The sequence below is a fragment of the Melospiza melodia genome, chromosome 2 (genome assembly GCF_035770615.1).
Source record: "Melospiza melodia melodia isolate bMelMel2 chromosome 2, bMelMel2.pri, whole genome shotgun sequence".
Taxonomy (NCBI): Eukaryota; Metazoa; Chordata; class Aves; order Passeriformes; family Passerellidae; genus Melospiza; species Melospiza melodia.
Genome location: NC_086195.1, coordinates 14,334,689 through 14,350,132, shown reverse-complemented (window position 1 = coordinate 14,350,132; position 15,444 = coordinate 14,334,689). Strand labels below are relative to the sequence as shown.

At 47.8% G+C, this 15,444-nt stretch overlaps 1 protein-coding gene across 1 annotated transcript in view; it reads right to left on the bottom strand.

The window, feature by feature from the left end:
• Positions 1 to 3,263: 3,263 nt before the first annotated feature.
• The window catches only part of APOO (apolipoprotein O), a 42,100-nt gene continuing 29,919 nt past the window's right edge, over positions 3,264 to 15,444 (bottom strand). Inside the window, exon 9 of the mRNA XM_063182423.1 lies at positions 3,264 to 5,348. The gene's annotated coding sequence lies outside the window, so the exon portion shown is untranslated. The remainder of the gene's footprint in view (positions 5,349 to 15,444) is intronic.

The following is a 15,444-nucleotide window of genomic DNA, read 5'->3' as shown; positions in this document are numbered from 1 at the left end:
TGTGTTATGGTTCCAGTGCTTATCTGGACTAACTCCAGCTGGACTGAGAATGGAATCTGTCATGAAAATTACCTTGACTGAGCAGGTCAGGTTCTGCATAAGAAACATCCCTTTCCAGTGTAGGAGGTAATGCAGAATGCAATCTTATCCCCCAATGAGTTGCAGCTGGACCCTATTACTAAAGATTAGGAGCAGGCTGGATGATAACAGGCCACACCTGTAACCAATAAGAACTAGTGGTACAAAAGAGGAGTCAGAGGAGTGAGAGGAGTCAGATGGCTGCTGCAAGGACCAAGAACAGTCAGTGCTCAGAGGAGCTGGCTATGAGAAACATTGAGGCCATATAAAACTCTGAGGACATGGAACCCTTGCACCATAATGATAAAAGAATTTTAGATATATAAGGCAACATATAATGATAATAGAACTGTTGTAATATATAAGATGATTCCAGGACTGCCACAGTCTGTGCAGCACCTCAGCAGCTATGGCAGCCTTCACACCACACACAGCAGCCTGAGGCTCAATCCTTCTCCTACCCAAAGGGAGTGGAAATCTGTTTCTCACTTGGATGAAGATTAAATGACAGGCTACAGACCTCCCTACCCTTGCTGCTACCCTGTTCTCTACTGGAATTCAGTAGGCTAAAAGAAGTGAGAACAAGCATAGCCAAGGAACCAGCCCAAGAGCTGGTGATGGAGGCAGAATGGGAAAGAGGAGATGGTCTCTAGCAGTTCTCACTGAGCATCAGGGTGTTGTGTCCTCTCCTTGGTGAAGATGTAGTAACTTCACTAGTTACTCCATGAGCTACATTAACCTTATCTCATCTTCTGCATCTCAGTCCTAGTGCAATCTGTTTTGAAGTTATTTTAAGCTTGTGCTTCTGGCTCCATTTATCAGACCAGAAGGTGATTGCTAGTAGAGTTGTTTAAGAGTGGTTTTATTTTGAAATTAACAGTTCATTAGATATCTAGGGCAGGCCTGCTTAAATCTCAGGCTCCAGACTTCTGGAGCACAATAAAGCTATCAAAGCTTCATGACTGAATGGAACAAGCTAACTAATTAGGCATCATAATTAGAAAAGTAAGCAGCTTAGTCAAATTTTCAATCAATTTAAATTTGTTTATCATATCTTGTTCGTCTTCTCTCTATGTGGCTCACCATTGCATTTTCTAAATGAATTCTGATGGAATGGAGTCTCAGGCAGTCACAGAAAACAAGTGAGGCAGTGCTAAATGAGGAGACCTTTTCTAGCCAGTGGGGATAATTTTAAACATTCACACGTGAAAGGAAATGCAAGGACCAGCCTTTCAGATATGACTTTTGCTGAGATCCTACTCAGAGGCAGGGTTTTTAAAACCAGCAGAAATTTTCTCACACTTTTGGTAAGAGTGTCCAACAGCCATGTGGTAATGCCATGGGTCAAGAACAGACCAATTTTAAATTTCCTCAGTAACTTTTCCTCAAGCTACGGGAGGACCAAAGTGCCTCTGGAACTACGACTGAGACATACATCAGAGTGCTTTCTGTGGCTTTAGGTGCTGGAGAAACCTCACCTGCTGTGACTTTCCTCGGTTCCAGAACCACAATCACACGGCCAAGCTGCGAGCCAGCCTGGTGTGGGGGCTGAGGCACGCCAGCCGCTGTCCCGCAGCGGGAGCCCATGGCAGCAGAGGCACAGGGGCCCTGCAGGTGAGCCGGCGCCGCGCTGTGCCCGGCCGCAGCGAGCCCGCCTCCGGGCGAGAGTGAGGGAGTCACAGCGCCGATAACATCTCCAGGCGCAAAGCTCCTCCTCGCTCTCCCTCTCTAACCCGTGCCCCGGGAAGTTCTCCTCGGGCTGAGCCAGCCAGCGGGACGTTTCGCAATGGCACAGTTTCCTCATTCCCATGGGGTGGGGACAGAAGGGTGGCCTTGGGGACAGACTGGCGGCCGGAGGATGCGTCAGGACCGTGCAGGGGAGCGCCGGGCTCGCCGCCCCCTCTCCGCTTGGCCTTTTCCTGTTCACAGGCTCCCGCACAATGATCCCAGCCGTAGCCATAGCGACGACATAGTGGAAGGAGGCTTTTTTTATCTACATAAGTTAAAATATATGTGAGAAAAACAACCCTTCCCACTCTCCTCTTCTTGTAAAGAACCTTCGATGTCGACGTCATTCAAAAAGCCAATGCAAACTTTTCCTGTGAAAAAGCGTATGGCGGCTTTAGTGCATTCCTGCTCGGTGCTTTGCCTTGGGAGAGTCGCCGTCCTGGAGCCCGGCCCGGGGGAGCCGAGGTGTCAGCTCAGAGCAGACACCAGCTCCGTACGGAGCGGGACTCGGGAAAGCTCGGCCTGATTCCCCGCCAGGCAGCGCTGCCTCGGGCTGGAGGCCAGCCCGAGGGTGTGTGTGGTGCCTCCTTTCTTTGAGTTGACCAGGAGCTTTATTTCCTTCGGTTTGCTCAAGCTTCCTCCCCACAGCGCTCGCTCCCCGGGCTCTCCCCCCGCGGCCCTCGGGGAGCGGAAGCTGAGCTGAGCTTGGGCCCTCACACGGATGGACGGGCGGGCGGGCGGGCGGCAGCGCCAAAGGACCAAACCTGCGTGTTTAAATAATTCACCCACGCAACAGACTCGGCTGTGCCCGGTCGTTTTGCTTGCCTGGGCAGGATTGCTTAATTTTATTTTTTTTTTAACCTCAGGTGTCAGAGAAGTGGCTGCAATTTAAAGAAAGGCCTCAGCTGCTGTCTGAAACCAAGCAGCAAAGCAGCACCGAGCCCGCTGCTAGTGTTTAATCTTGCTGCAAACTCAGAGCAGGCTCTAACGTCACCATCTTTCTCTCACCAAGACCTGGCTAACTTTTATCTGTTCAGACGTTTTTTGGGAAATACAACGTTGATGGAGGACTTCAGAACCCATCGGGAGCTCAGACTTTTCCCACAGGGAGCTTGTGAGGAGAGAGCATGAGGCTGAGGACATGGATGTGGCTCTGGGGCAGGAGCACAGCCCAGCACCAGTGCAGCACTGGGAAATGCATCTCTTCCCCACCCTCAGGCCTTGCCTGCTGAGCTCTGACTTCTTCTGTGATCAGAAGTATTCTGTGTTTGCTAACAGAATAAAGCACAGGTACACACCTCAATTGAAAAGAGTGAGTGCGGGGGAAGAAATTCCATCTTCAAACCAGTTTTCGGTTTCATTTCACAGATTTGCTTCAGGCCAAAGAAAGAAACAAAAAGCCCCAGGGGATAATTTGCTTGTGAGGATGGAAAACAAACACTCTGTTCAGAAACTGCTCTCATGTAAACAGTTCTGTTTATTTTGTTCCAAACTTTGCATATTTCGATTGTTGATATAGCAGGTGTCAGATGGTCACATCTACTCAAAGGAAAAGGGAACCTCCGTTTTCTTGAACTATTTCCCTTTGCCACTAAAACAGACTAAAGATAACATGCTTTGGTAAGACAAAACCAGGCACCCATCCTCTCCTGAAATTTTGCTGTACAGTATGATGAGGTGGGTTTACATCTTCACAATCACCTCCCAGGAACCCACTGTGCAGGGATGAGACATGAATCCCTGGAATTCATACTAGAAACTTTCTTCCACACAGAAAAAAACGTGAGAGACACGGTACCTTTATCCAGTTGCTCAGTATTTCCAAGTAACTGGATATTGCAGTGTTATTTTCTAAACACACTGATAAAACTTCAGAGTGAGACTTTGGAAAGCTGGTTACTATAACTGGACACCCAGATACCACTGTGGAGGTACCTTTGAGTAGAGTTTCTTTATTGCTCTCATGATGAGCAAACTCCAGTCTGGGCTCTCTGTGATCTCGCTGAACTTCCAGATTTGGCCCACTTGAGTCACCGGCGCACAAACAGCACCACACACCTTGAGCAGGAGGAAACAAGACTCGTAGTTTTGGTCTGTAGTCTCGTGCCTTTTGCAATCAGTTCACATGACAGCATTTGGGTTTCTCCCCCAGCCAGCTTCCTGCCACGGCCTAGCACAATGTACCAGAACATTTCCAACCCCTGCCTCAGTGTGTTCAGCTACAGTTGTAGGTACACGGGCCTTTTTCAGATTTAACACAGAGAGATGGGTCAAACTCTGCCCTCAGCACTCTTAGAGGTCATAACCTCCATACAGAGGTGTAGCTTTGCCACTGGGGCAGAAAATGTAAATTAAAAAGGAGGCAGGAGAAGAGACCTGCAACATTGAAGGAGGCCAGGTGCGGGGGCTGACCACAGCCTGCCACAGGAAGTCACACACCCAGCAGAGGAAGCAGCATCAAGGGAGACAGTTTAGGCTTTTTTCTTTCCAGATAATGTAATCAGAACAAACTGTAAGACTTATTTCAGAAAATCAGAAGCCTGAGAGGCATATTCTTGGCATACATTAATAATTTTTGGATTACTTTTACCTCCCATCGATGCTATTAGGCATAACTTAATGGATTAGCAAGTACTAATTTTGGATTTGGTGGTGTAGAAGCAGGAATTATTTATTGGTGAAGAGCAACAGGCAGAACTGGCAGATGGAGGCAGCAACAAGGGCTAGGAGCAAAGAAATAACACCTTATTGATCCACTTTTAAACAAAACCAAAACTAGCTGAAATTTTGAGGAATGGTGGCTATGCTTTAGCTAGGCAAGAAAGCACACCCATTTTATGTAACTACATTTCTCTGAAAGCTGTAAAGCTGCCAGACTGTAAAACAGGGTGATAAACCAAAGTCCACTGCTTTACAAAGTACAGCTGGTCCAAATGACAGTGAAGTCAGGACAAGGCTAAAGAATCCCAAAGGAAAACAAAAATAAATTACGTAAGCAAATACTCAGGATTTATAGGCATGAGTTGATGACCTTCTCAGCACAAAGTAATAAAATTATTCTCTATTTGCATGCTGGGTTTGCCATCATCACAATTTGAAATTTGATTACAGGAGTCCTGCAGGGACTCAGAACTCCAGAGCTCCTTTACTTGCCATTTGGGCTTGGTGTCAACAAACTATTTTTTGCTGTTAAAAGCCAAATTACTTTTCACCCCCACAGCTCAACATACTCAGACATCCCTGCTTCACTCCCAGGCAGGGCCAGGTTTGCTTCTAGGCACCCAGAGCCATGTGCCTCTCCAGCAGTTTGGGCAGCTGGGGCTCCCCTTACACAGGCTTCCATCTGGCTTCTCAGCTGGGGTATTTTCTGCAATAAGCACAGGACTGCAAAGTTGAAAGGTCCTTTCACACAGGTCTAAAAGCAAGCAGAGGTGTAGAGGAGGATGTGACATTATCTCCTGTTTGTTCTTAAGGAAACTGTTGAGTCTTTGGATCCAAGCAGTGATGGTCCTTTCCTTGAAGTTACAAAGCAGCAGGTACTCCTGTTTACAGAAGTAAAGAATATAAATCAAATATAAATGCACCTCAGGCTCTTGCAGCTTGCAATAAAAGGTGTAGAAGCACCAGCATGCTGTGGGCTGTGCTGAGTCAGCCGTCACCCCTTTCCAGAGTGCAGACACAGCCCCTCAGCTGGCTGGGCTGCCCTGCACGTGCAAAGCCCCAGCACCATGGAGACAGAGGCACTTGCAGCTGGTCCTCCCCTTTCATTATCTTTTCCAAGCTGGTGGCCTTACACAGCTCTAAGTAGCACCAAGCTCATCACAGGTGCTGCAGGACGTTCCAGAGGAGTTTCTGTGGGAGCTGGCACAGAGCAGAGGGGCACGGAGGAGTCCCTGAGCTGTTCCCAAACCCTTGGTGCCCAAGCACTTGCTCTGCACTGAAGGTCACACTGAGTACTCCACAGGAGATGCCTGGGAAAACAACCACAGACAGCTCCAAGTGTCACATCCTGCTAGTGTTGTTTCTGGTGAGACTGCAGCCAGCAAAACTTGCCTGGCTGCAGCGTGGGGGACACCTGCAGGCTCAGCACCTGCCAACACACACACACGGGCACACACCAGGGCAGCCAATGCTGAGACTGCGCCCTTTTCCAGCAAGGCTGAGCCCCAGCAGTCTCGTGACATGGCAAACAGTGTTTGAGGAGAGCCTGGCTCTGTCTGAGGCTGCTTCTCTGCAGTGAGGCTGAGCTGGGCAGTCAGGATTCAGTGCCTGCTGGGACACCACAGCCAGAGCCACAGCTGTGGCCTCAGTGGCCACATGGTGGGAGCACGATGGAGGAGAAACCTCCACAGGCAGACATGGGGGCAAGGGTGGGTTTATTCTTCCCCAGGCTTTCGGGCATGCCAAGGGCAGAGCAGGGCTGGCAATGGCTCTGCTCCCTGCTGGGCCCCCTCAGCAGATACTCTGCATCAGAGGGAAAGGAAGCTCAAACTTCTCCTTCAGACAGGGAAGTGTTTTGTCAGAAGAGACTTTCAGACTGGAGCATGAAGGCCAAGGATGTGTTACAGTGCTGTGGACAGCAGCACACTTGGCTGCCTGTCTCACATGGGTAAAACATACACTGGGTTTGTAAGTGAAGAAATACAGCACGCTGCAGGGAAGCAGCAAGTCTTCCCAAAACCAGCTTTCTGCCATGCAGCTGCATGAAACATCAATATTTTTTCCAGAGAGTCTCTTTTACCAAAACACTGCAAACTCAGCCACCACCCCAGGCCAGACAAGTACAGCCAAGATGTCCAGGGCTGACTTCAAATCAGCCTTCCTTGTGACACCTGAGAACAGCCTCCATGGGCATCCAGCAGAGCTGACACCATTAACTAAATCCCCTTTTTTTCATAGTTTATTTAATCACATAGTCTCAGAGTTATGTGTGACTCACATCCGTGTGAGTGAGTTCCCCTTATTCTGCCCCATTAATGCCATAGTTAAAAGAATTTTCCCACAGACATAGTGGAGTTTGACTTCATTCACAGCACATACAGTTAGTACCCAGGGGATAATGTGCAGAAACAGTACATGAGTTGCACCTGATCATGGTAAATTTTTTGAGTAGTATCCATTAAAGGTGCAGCAGTGAATTTATAATGCTCGTGTCCAGCTGTGGGATGAGTGGGATTACAGTGGGCTGGGTGAAATCTGGCTGAAGGGCAGGGCTCAGAGTTGTAGTGAATGGGACTACATGTGTTTGGTCACCAGTAGTGCTCCTCAGGGCTCAGTTCTAGGGTCAGTTCTGTTCAATATCTGGATAAAAGGAGGCTGAGGGGCAATCTCATGCTCTCTACAGCTTCCTGGAGAGGGGGGTGATGATCCCTTCTCCCTGGGATCCAGTGACGGGACGTGTGGGAATGGTTCAAAGCTGCATCATCAGGGGAGGTTTAGACTGGACATTAGGAACCTCTTTGGCAGGAGTGTGAGCAAACCCTGGAACTGGCTTCCTGGAGAGGTGGTCAATGGCCCAAGACCGTTAAGAGGCGTTTGGACAATGCCCTTTACAATCTGCTTTGACTTTTGATCACCCTGAAGTGGTCAGGCTGTTGGACTAGATCACAAGGATGTGTTGTTGTATCACAAGGAACAGAGCAGAATAGAACAGTTTCACAGTTTCAACACAAAGTGTGTTGAAGACACTAAACACTGCATTTTTATATAAAATAATTTATTGTAAATGTCTTATTCTTGAGACAACTGTATGACTAGAGAATTAAATAGGAGACAGTTACAATCACCAATAAGAAGTATGTATTACACCCTCTCTTTTGGAAATTGCTGCCCATTGCAGTCAAGTGCCATGTTTTGTGTCCTTTGTCCAGCCAAAAAAGACATGCTTCACCAGGAACCCCAGTGTGTCCCTGACTGTGTCCCAGCAGGGTGAGGACCTGGTCCCCACAGCAAGGACTGGCTGGTACCTGCCTCCCTGGAGGTGTTACAGGGGGTTTGGCATGGCAGGAGAGCCCACATCCCACAGAGTCCTGTGGTGGGGCTGGCTAATGGCTGAGCCACAGCTCCAGTGCAGTGAGCCCATCTCTTCTCTTTTCCTGGAGGGCAGTGCTGGGTGCCATTTGGGCTTTTTCCTGTGCCTTTTATTTTGTGAACAAGGCTCTGGGCTGCCCATGTCACCTGATGTGTGGGTGGGGGGCTCAGCATCATCTTGAGACCCTTCCTTGGGCCATCCCCTTCCAAGGCTCGGTGCAGCCTGACCCTGTGAGCTCACACCAGCACTGCTGCCAACACCTCCTGCAAACCAGCCCTGAAAATTCCAGTCGGGCACCCAACACCTGCCAGTTTGTTTTTAGTCACAGGCTCTGCAACACTGGATTTTGTCTGTCCTTCCCTGCCCTGTGACAACCCCTCATCCCAGTGTCTCATCTGAAGGTAAAAAGTGCCCAGGGACCTTGGCACTTGGCAGGAAACCCTCACCTCTGCTGAGCCCGATCAAAGGAATCCTTTGGGAATGCCCCAGGAGAAACACTTGGTGCACTTCTCCAGCAAAGTGTTTAACAACATTTATCAATCCAACGCCATCACTGCACTGGGATTATCATATGACATATTTGTTGTGTCTAGTTATGTTTTCAGTAAGATAACAATGGCTCAGGCTTGTTAATCTTAAGGAGAATTAGGGCACTGTAATGGCACAGGCATGCTTGAAAAGGCCCAGATAACTTTTTTCTTATAAACACAGTTTTGCTTGTCTCTTTCCTTCCTTTTTTTAGGACAAATGAAGTAGATAAGTGAATAAATCACTGCCTTAATCTCCATCCCAGAAGCAAGGACCCCTTTTGATTGCCTTGCTACAAGTAAGTTGTTCTCTATGAAATTTATTTAAAATCTCAATGTATTTTCCTTTTCCTGAAGTTTAAATGTTTAAAAAATAAAATGTTTAAAGAATATATCACCTATAGCAGTCAAAATAAAACTCATAACAAGACTTTGGTGTTACTGTAGCACCTTGAGTGAAATCAGGGCTTGGAGGGCTGTGCCCTGGGTGCCTTCCCACCTCCAGCTTGGTGCATCTTGGAGAAACAGGTTTTCCTCTTCCACAGCTGCAAGTTCCCCACAGAAATGTCCCTTAAGCTTTAACCTGGGGAGAAGTGAGTGGTCCCCTCCAACTGGACTGCTGAGCTGGGAGTAGGAAAGGGGAAAAAGGAGAAAGGGATTGGTAAGAAACCAATCCTTACTAGTGTGGGGAGAAAATCAACAATGGAGAGCAAGCATAAAAAAATCCACTGTAGGTTTTCACTGTGCTCTTTTTAAACCACAATGAACATGTTTGCTCGTTCTTGTTTTGATGTTTCTTTTCTTTTGTTTCTTGTCCCCATGGCTGCAGTCACTGTGGAGGGAAGGTCAGGTTTGAGGAGCTCACCTGGCCAAGGGTACCACAGTGTTCCCCAGTCAGCACAGCTGCCTCCTGTAGCTGCCTTCACGTGAGCAGGAAACTGAATGTTAGAAAAACAAACACCATGCCAACCTCTTCATAAATAAACACTCCTAACCTTGATTAGGTCCCTGTTATGCAAGGCACAACAACACCCTTCCAGGGTGCAGGGCACCAGCAGTGCTGCAAAGCTGCTGTTTCCAGGATTTTAGGGACAGCCACCCAGATCTGCTGCTGTGCCAGAGTGGGGAGACAACCTGCAGGCACCTGTGCCAGCCCTGGCTGATGTGGGGCATCACCCATGGCCCCACACACCATATGTGTAGGAATAAGGGCTCCAGGAGTGCTCTAGACATGCTGCTCCTGAGCTGTGGTCCCCTGCACTGGGTCACATGCAGCCATGGAGTCAGCACAGCCATCATCACTAAAACTTACCCTGGCTCACAACCTTGATGTTTAAAATAAATTACGTTTTTAAAAAGTGAGCCGATTGTTTTCCAGCTCTCAAAATATTACTTGACCAAGTTTTAAGGAAACACTGTTCCAAAATTTCAAAGTGATAAAAGCTGAAAGTGATAATTATATATGAGGAACTTTAGTATGTGTATATGACAAACCTTGAAAGCAGGGATGATGAGGTGCCAGAATTCCTCAAGAAAATTACTGAAGTGAGAGAAGAAATGTAAGGAAGACCTCAGCAGGAACCCCAGGCCGGGGAGGTGCTTTGGGAAAGCCAGGAAAGTCTACCAGAGAGAGGGATCACAAACACAGCAAGACAAAAAAGCTGAGAGAAAACAAGTTATTGCAGAGAATTAAGGCAACAATCAAGTATGAAAACATTACAGAATCTTCTGCCCTGGAACCCTGGCACTGAGACCCTGCATGGATCAGAAATAGTCCCACTTTTCCAGTCAGGAAGGATGTTGCAGAACTCTCCTGTTCTCCAGGAGCATCCCTCTGAAGCAGTCAGGTGGGTCTCACAAAGCTCCTCAGCCTTCCTGCAGGCAGAGTGGAGAACTCTTGTGCAAATAAAACTGCTCCTCTTGAGCGTTTCACTCCACAAGGAAAATACAAACATACAGAAAGCCCCACAGGACTACCAATTAAAATTAGCGCCTCACACCTCCTTTGTGGTTGTGATTTTATTTATTGCAGTTTGCTTACAAGTGGTGGCTATGGGTTTATCATGGTAGTAGCCTTCCAGGACAGAAATCAGGCTTTGATCACAGCACATCACAATCTTAGTTCAGAGACTCGTGGCCTGAGGTATGAAGAGTTCTACCTGCACATCTCTGTGGCACTTTAGCTCACCCACTGGGAGCCTAAAATCATTTGGGTTTTTTGCTCCCATAGTTCTGTTACTTTTGGTGTGAGTCACCCCGGGCTGGCTAGCCCAGGGCAGAGAGAGCTTTTACACCACTGCTCCTCTAACATTCCTCAAACTAGGGACTCTCCTCAGCAGGCTAACCTCATCTGCAAATGGGACAATACTGCAAAAGAAATAATGGTAAAAAACTACTGGTGAATTTCTGGCCTTTTTAAGAGTTCAAGAAGGGTTGTGGTAGTAAAAGAGGATGCACTCACATTTATGTTACCTCTTTTTTTCCACAAGCTAAGCCTCCTTCCCCTTTACTGTTTTCTTCTTGGTCAAAACACGGTTGCTGATTTTAGCATCTGTGTGTTTTGCTCTCTTGAACAGGGAGAGATCATACTGATCTTACTTCATCAAGGCAGAAGTACAGCCAAAGTTTGTTTGACCCCAGGGACGTGTCCTTGTACAGTTGGATGCTGTGCAAAAGCTGCTAAATGGCAGAAGACTCCAATATTATGTATGAATTGGCTGGCGCTCCCTCTTGGCAGGGATAGAGAGAGGCGAGTAGCGCGCATTTCTTTCTTCTTTGAGCCAGTAACAGCTCATCCCTTTCATTGTCAGATGAACCCGGAGGCGAGTACAGGAGAGATAAACACAACAGACCGTGCCTCGCTGACCTGCCGATGAACCTCAGGCAGAGAGCGAGTCCCTGGCCCGTGGCAGAGCCGAGCTTCCCCAGCCCCATCCCCGGGCTCGGGAGAGGCGCCGCGCTGAGCCCGGCCGGGGCCCGCCTGACTCAGCGGCACCTCCTGATGCCATTCCTCGTCTCTGGCAGGATATGAAAAATGTGTCAAGCCTGGCACACGACAGTAAACATAATCCTTTGGGCTGCCTTTGGTGCTTTCACCAGCCCGTTTCAGTGTGGCCAGTTTGTAAACGATGCCTTTTAGACAGAAGAGCAAAACCCCCCTGGCGCCGCTCCCCAGTAAATGCAAAGATGACTTCAACGCGCGTTGCGCTGAATTACAAAACTCTTTTTTTTCCTCTCTCTCTTTTTTTTTTTTTTTCTTTTGGTCCCACGCCGAAGTATCAGAGCAGTGCTTTGAACTGAGGTTACCTTTATGATTCACGGCATGAATGAGCACTTAGTGTGCGCATACAAGAGCCCTGTACGAATCAGGAAATGGCTCTTTCAGGTCTCCTGACAAAAGGAAGTGAGTCTGAAGCTTGCTAAATTTACAAAGAGGACGTTGGTGAACTTAATCTGGGACAGGGGGTGGGGGGAAGGGAAGAATCTCTTTTCACTGAGGATTGATACACAAACTCCCCATGTTTCTGTATACCGTTTTTAACAATAACAAAAAAAAAATTAAAGGGGCCAAAACTGTGGTGGTGAGAGCCGTCTCCAGCGGCTGCCTGGGATCGCTGGCTGGTACGTGCATACAGCCACGGAGACATTTCTGGCTTCGTGTTTCAGCATTCCCCCCTTCCCTGGGGGAGTGAGAGCTCTCCTCCGTCTCTGGGGTGAAGATGTGAGCTGGCAGGGAGGGAGCATCGCCCTGCTCGGGGCTCCTTCCCTCCTCTGCCCGCGGAGCGGGGGCACGGCAGGCTCCGGGGCTCCTCCGGGGCTGCTCCGGGGCTCCTCAGCGCTCCCAGCCAAGCCTGTGGCTCACTTGCAGCTCAGAGAAACCGACTGAACTTCCCCAAAGGCACGGGTGCTGCGCCCTGGAGTTGAACGAAGGTACTCCAGATAAAGACATGCAAGGTTCAGTGGGACACAGAATAGCGGGTTTTGGAAGGTTTTGGTAGGGGACGTGGTGGGTCCTGTGGTTTCACACTGTAGCGGCCGAAGCAGAGAGAATTAAGTTCTCCTTGTGAGGTTATTCTTTTATCTGGGCACGCAGGGGCTGAACTCACTACTGCCTTACAACGCACATTGCACAAGCCCCTGGGAAAAGATGAGGTGCTGTCTGACAGCCCTCCAGTACTTGTCTACACAGCCCCCTTGGGTAAAGGACTGCACCAACAGCCTTCCTGCCACTGCCTCTGTCCCCTCAGCCAAAAAGCATGGAGCAAATGACCCATCCTGTCACTTCATGGGCTCTCTTACCAACTCCAGGTTAGCTTTGCTGAGGAAGAGCTGGACACTCACTAAAGTGCACCCTTTAGCTTCACTCTCGATCAAATTCTTGAGTCTTGTGAATGTTTACAATTGCACTATAAACAAAAAGAGAAGTTCCCTGACCAGGCTGTCCAGTTGTCCCCACTGCTCCTTTCACAGTGGGCACAAAGGCTCTGGGATCACAAGCACAGTTCAGGCTGTGCCATGACTGTGTCCCAGGCACACTGCAAGCAAAGTCAGCTGGGATCCTCCTCCCTGCAGAAGATCCAGCAAAGCTCATCCACTACAGGATCACGCCCCAGAAACCGAGGCTGGGGATGGAGCACTGCATCCAGTTCACCTGCCACAGCAGGACACAGCACATGAGACTGACTGGCTTTGTGGGTTGCTTGGTAGATTTAGACCTTTAAACGTACACACACACACACACACACACACAAAGAAAAAGGGTAAGGAGTCAAGGAGCTTAGTCTACTGCAGGCACTGCAGGTCCATTTGCAATGGAGCAAAGGGAGGGAGGAATCCTTTAGAGGGAGCAGACTTGGAACCAGCTGTGAGACATCCTCAGCCCACCTTTGATTTTGCCAGCTTTCAACATCAGTGCAATGGCTACCAGAACACCAGCTTGAAAACGTGGCTGTGAGAGCAGCACTGGAGGAATCCATGAACTTCAAGTCCACCTTAGAGATTCATCTTTAGGCAGAGATATCCAGTGATGTATTCACTGTCATGAAATAGGAGAAAATACTCCAACTGCATCAATACACCAACATTTTCTCCAGAGGGACCCTAAGGAAGCTGCCAGCTCCAGTCAACTTCAGAACCATATCTGGTCAAAACATACCAGAATCAGCTAATGGTACAGACTTAAGAGGACAGAGGGCTGTTGCACAATTAGGAACATTTTTTTTCTACTAAAACAACTTCTGCTTTGTAGTTTAGATATTGTTATCAAAGGTCTTCCTTGTAAACAAGAAGCTTTTGTACCTGTCAAAACCCCTCTGGAAGGGGGTTAACCTAGGCAGCTGCCAGGCCACCCAGGTGCAACATCAACACCGCTGTGAGAGGCTGCATCCAGGAAGGTCCAGTGGGAAGCCAAAATGCTCTCTGTCAATAGCAGTTTATTGTGATAAAACTGGCTTTAGAAGTAGCTCAGAATTCAAAGGAAGGTACAGAAATAATCATAACAAAACAAAAAAGGGGAAAAGAACCAAATGCAGCAGTTTCTATTTGTCCGGAAGCAAATGTGCTCACCCTGAGGTTTTTCTGCCAATAAACAGCACTAACAAGTCCCTTCAACTCCCAGGGCACTGTCTTCTCACAGGGTAAAATGCCTCCTCCCTCCACATCAATCTTGGTCTTCACTGCTCTCCTTGAAGGTGACAGATGCAATGACAAATACTCCAAGACATTTTAATTATGACTGATGTGAAGTCTGTCTGGGGCCTTCTGCAGTCAGAGAGGACTGAGTTTGAACCAGACTTTTGCAATGAATATTTGTGGCAAAATCCCGTGTGTTTACTGAAGGCTGCAAGACTGTGCACATTTACCTGGGCTAACTGGAATATTCCAGGCTGGAGATGCTCCTTCTAGCAGAGAGGCTTCACTGTCACTTTTGACACGAGACATGCTACATTCCTACAGGAATCCTCATCCCAATGCAGGGCCATCCTCTGACCCCGATGACCTCCAGTTCTACAACCTTCACATGCTGCAATTAAAGACGGTGTTTTAAGAGAGCACTGCCCCAACCTCTGCAACCTGGCCCCAACCTCTGCTGCAGCCAGTGCAGCCAAGGATGCTGAGATCAGAACACTGATTCAGCTGCACACGGTCCAGTTACCAAGCCAAAAAGCTTCAAGTGGAAGGATGACCCAACATGACACTTGGGTGGGGAATATACCATTTTTAGCCTACACTGTAATACCCACAGGCAAAGTTTGGCAGAAGATAACACATGCATGCACAGTTTAGTTCCATGTGCACACACACACACACATATAGATGTCTATAGACACCAGCAGTGGTCAGCTCCTCTCCTGCTCCTCATTAGGAACGTCTGGGCCAAGAGAGTTGAATGTTTACAAACTCTTGGGCTCTTACCAGCATGACACTTTTTTTTTTATTTCCTGTAGTTATAAAAGCCAGAAGACATAAGGAAAGGATTCCAGCTAAAGCTGTCTTGCTCACATTTTGGAACCATCTCCCTATCATGTGTGTATGCAGGTGCCTGAAGGCAGTCATTTCCTGCTAGATAAAAGCATTCCTGTTTGATGTCAATCACTTGGGACATTTTTAAGCAGCAGTGTAAATATGCTGAATTAAGACCTGATCAAGTGAAAAGCATTTAAGTGATATTTATTTAACCCAAGCTATTAAACATGCACATGTGTATATGTAAACAAAGAACTGAATTACCCAGTAATCACGTCCTTAAATGCTAATGTGGCATATGCCAAATATTGAAATAATATTATACTGAAAAAAAACAATTCTATGGTAGATATTCTCTATGTGATATGAAAATGCATAAGTGAAGAACTATCTTAAGGGCAGAAACAAATCTATGCTTGTAGCACAGGAGTGGTGTAACAGAGCATTTACTGCTCTATTTCCCAAGTTTCCTTCCCACTACTGACAAAAACACTACTTTGATCCTCCCAAGCCTGCTTAAACTATCTTGGCAAGTGTCAAGTAAAAACAAAACCACACACACACACCTCCCAAACCCCATGCAAGAACTCTGCTCCCTATATCAACACACATCAT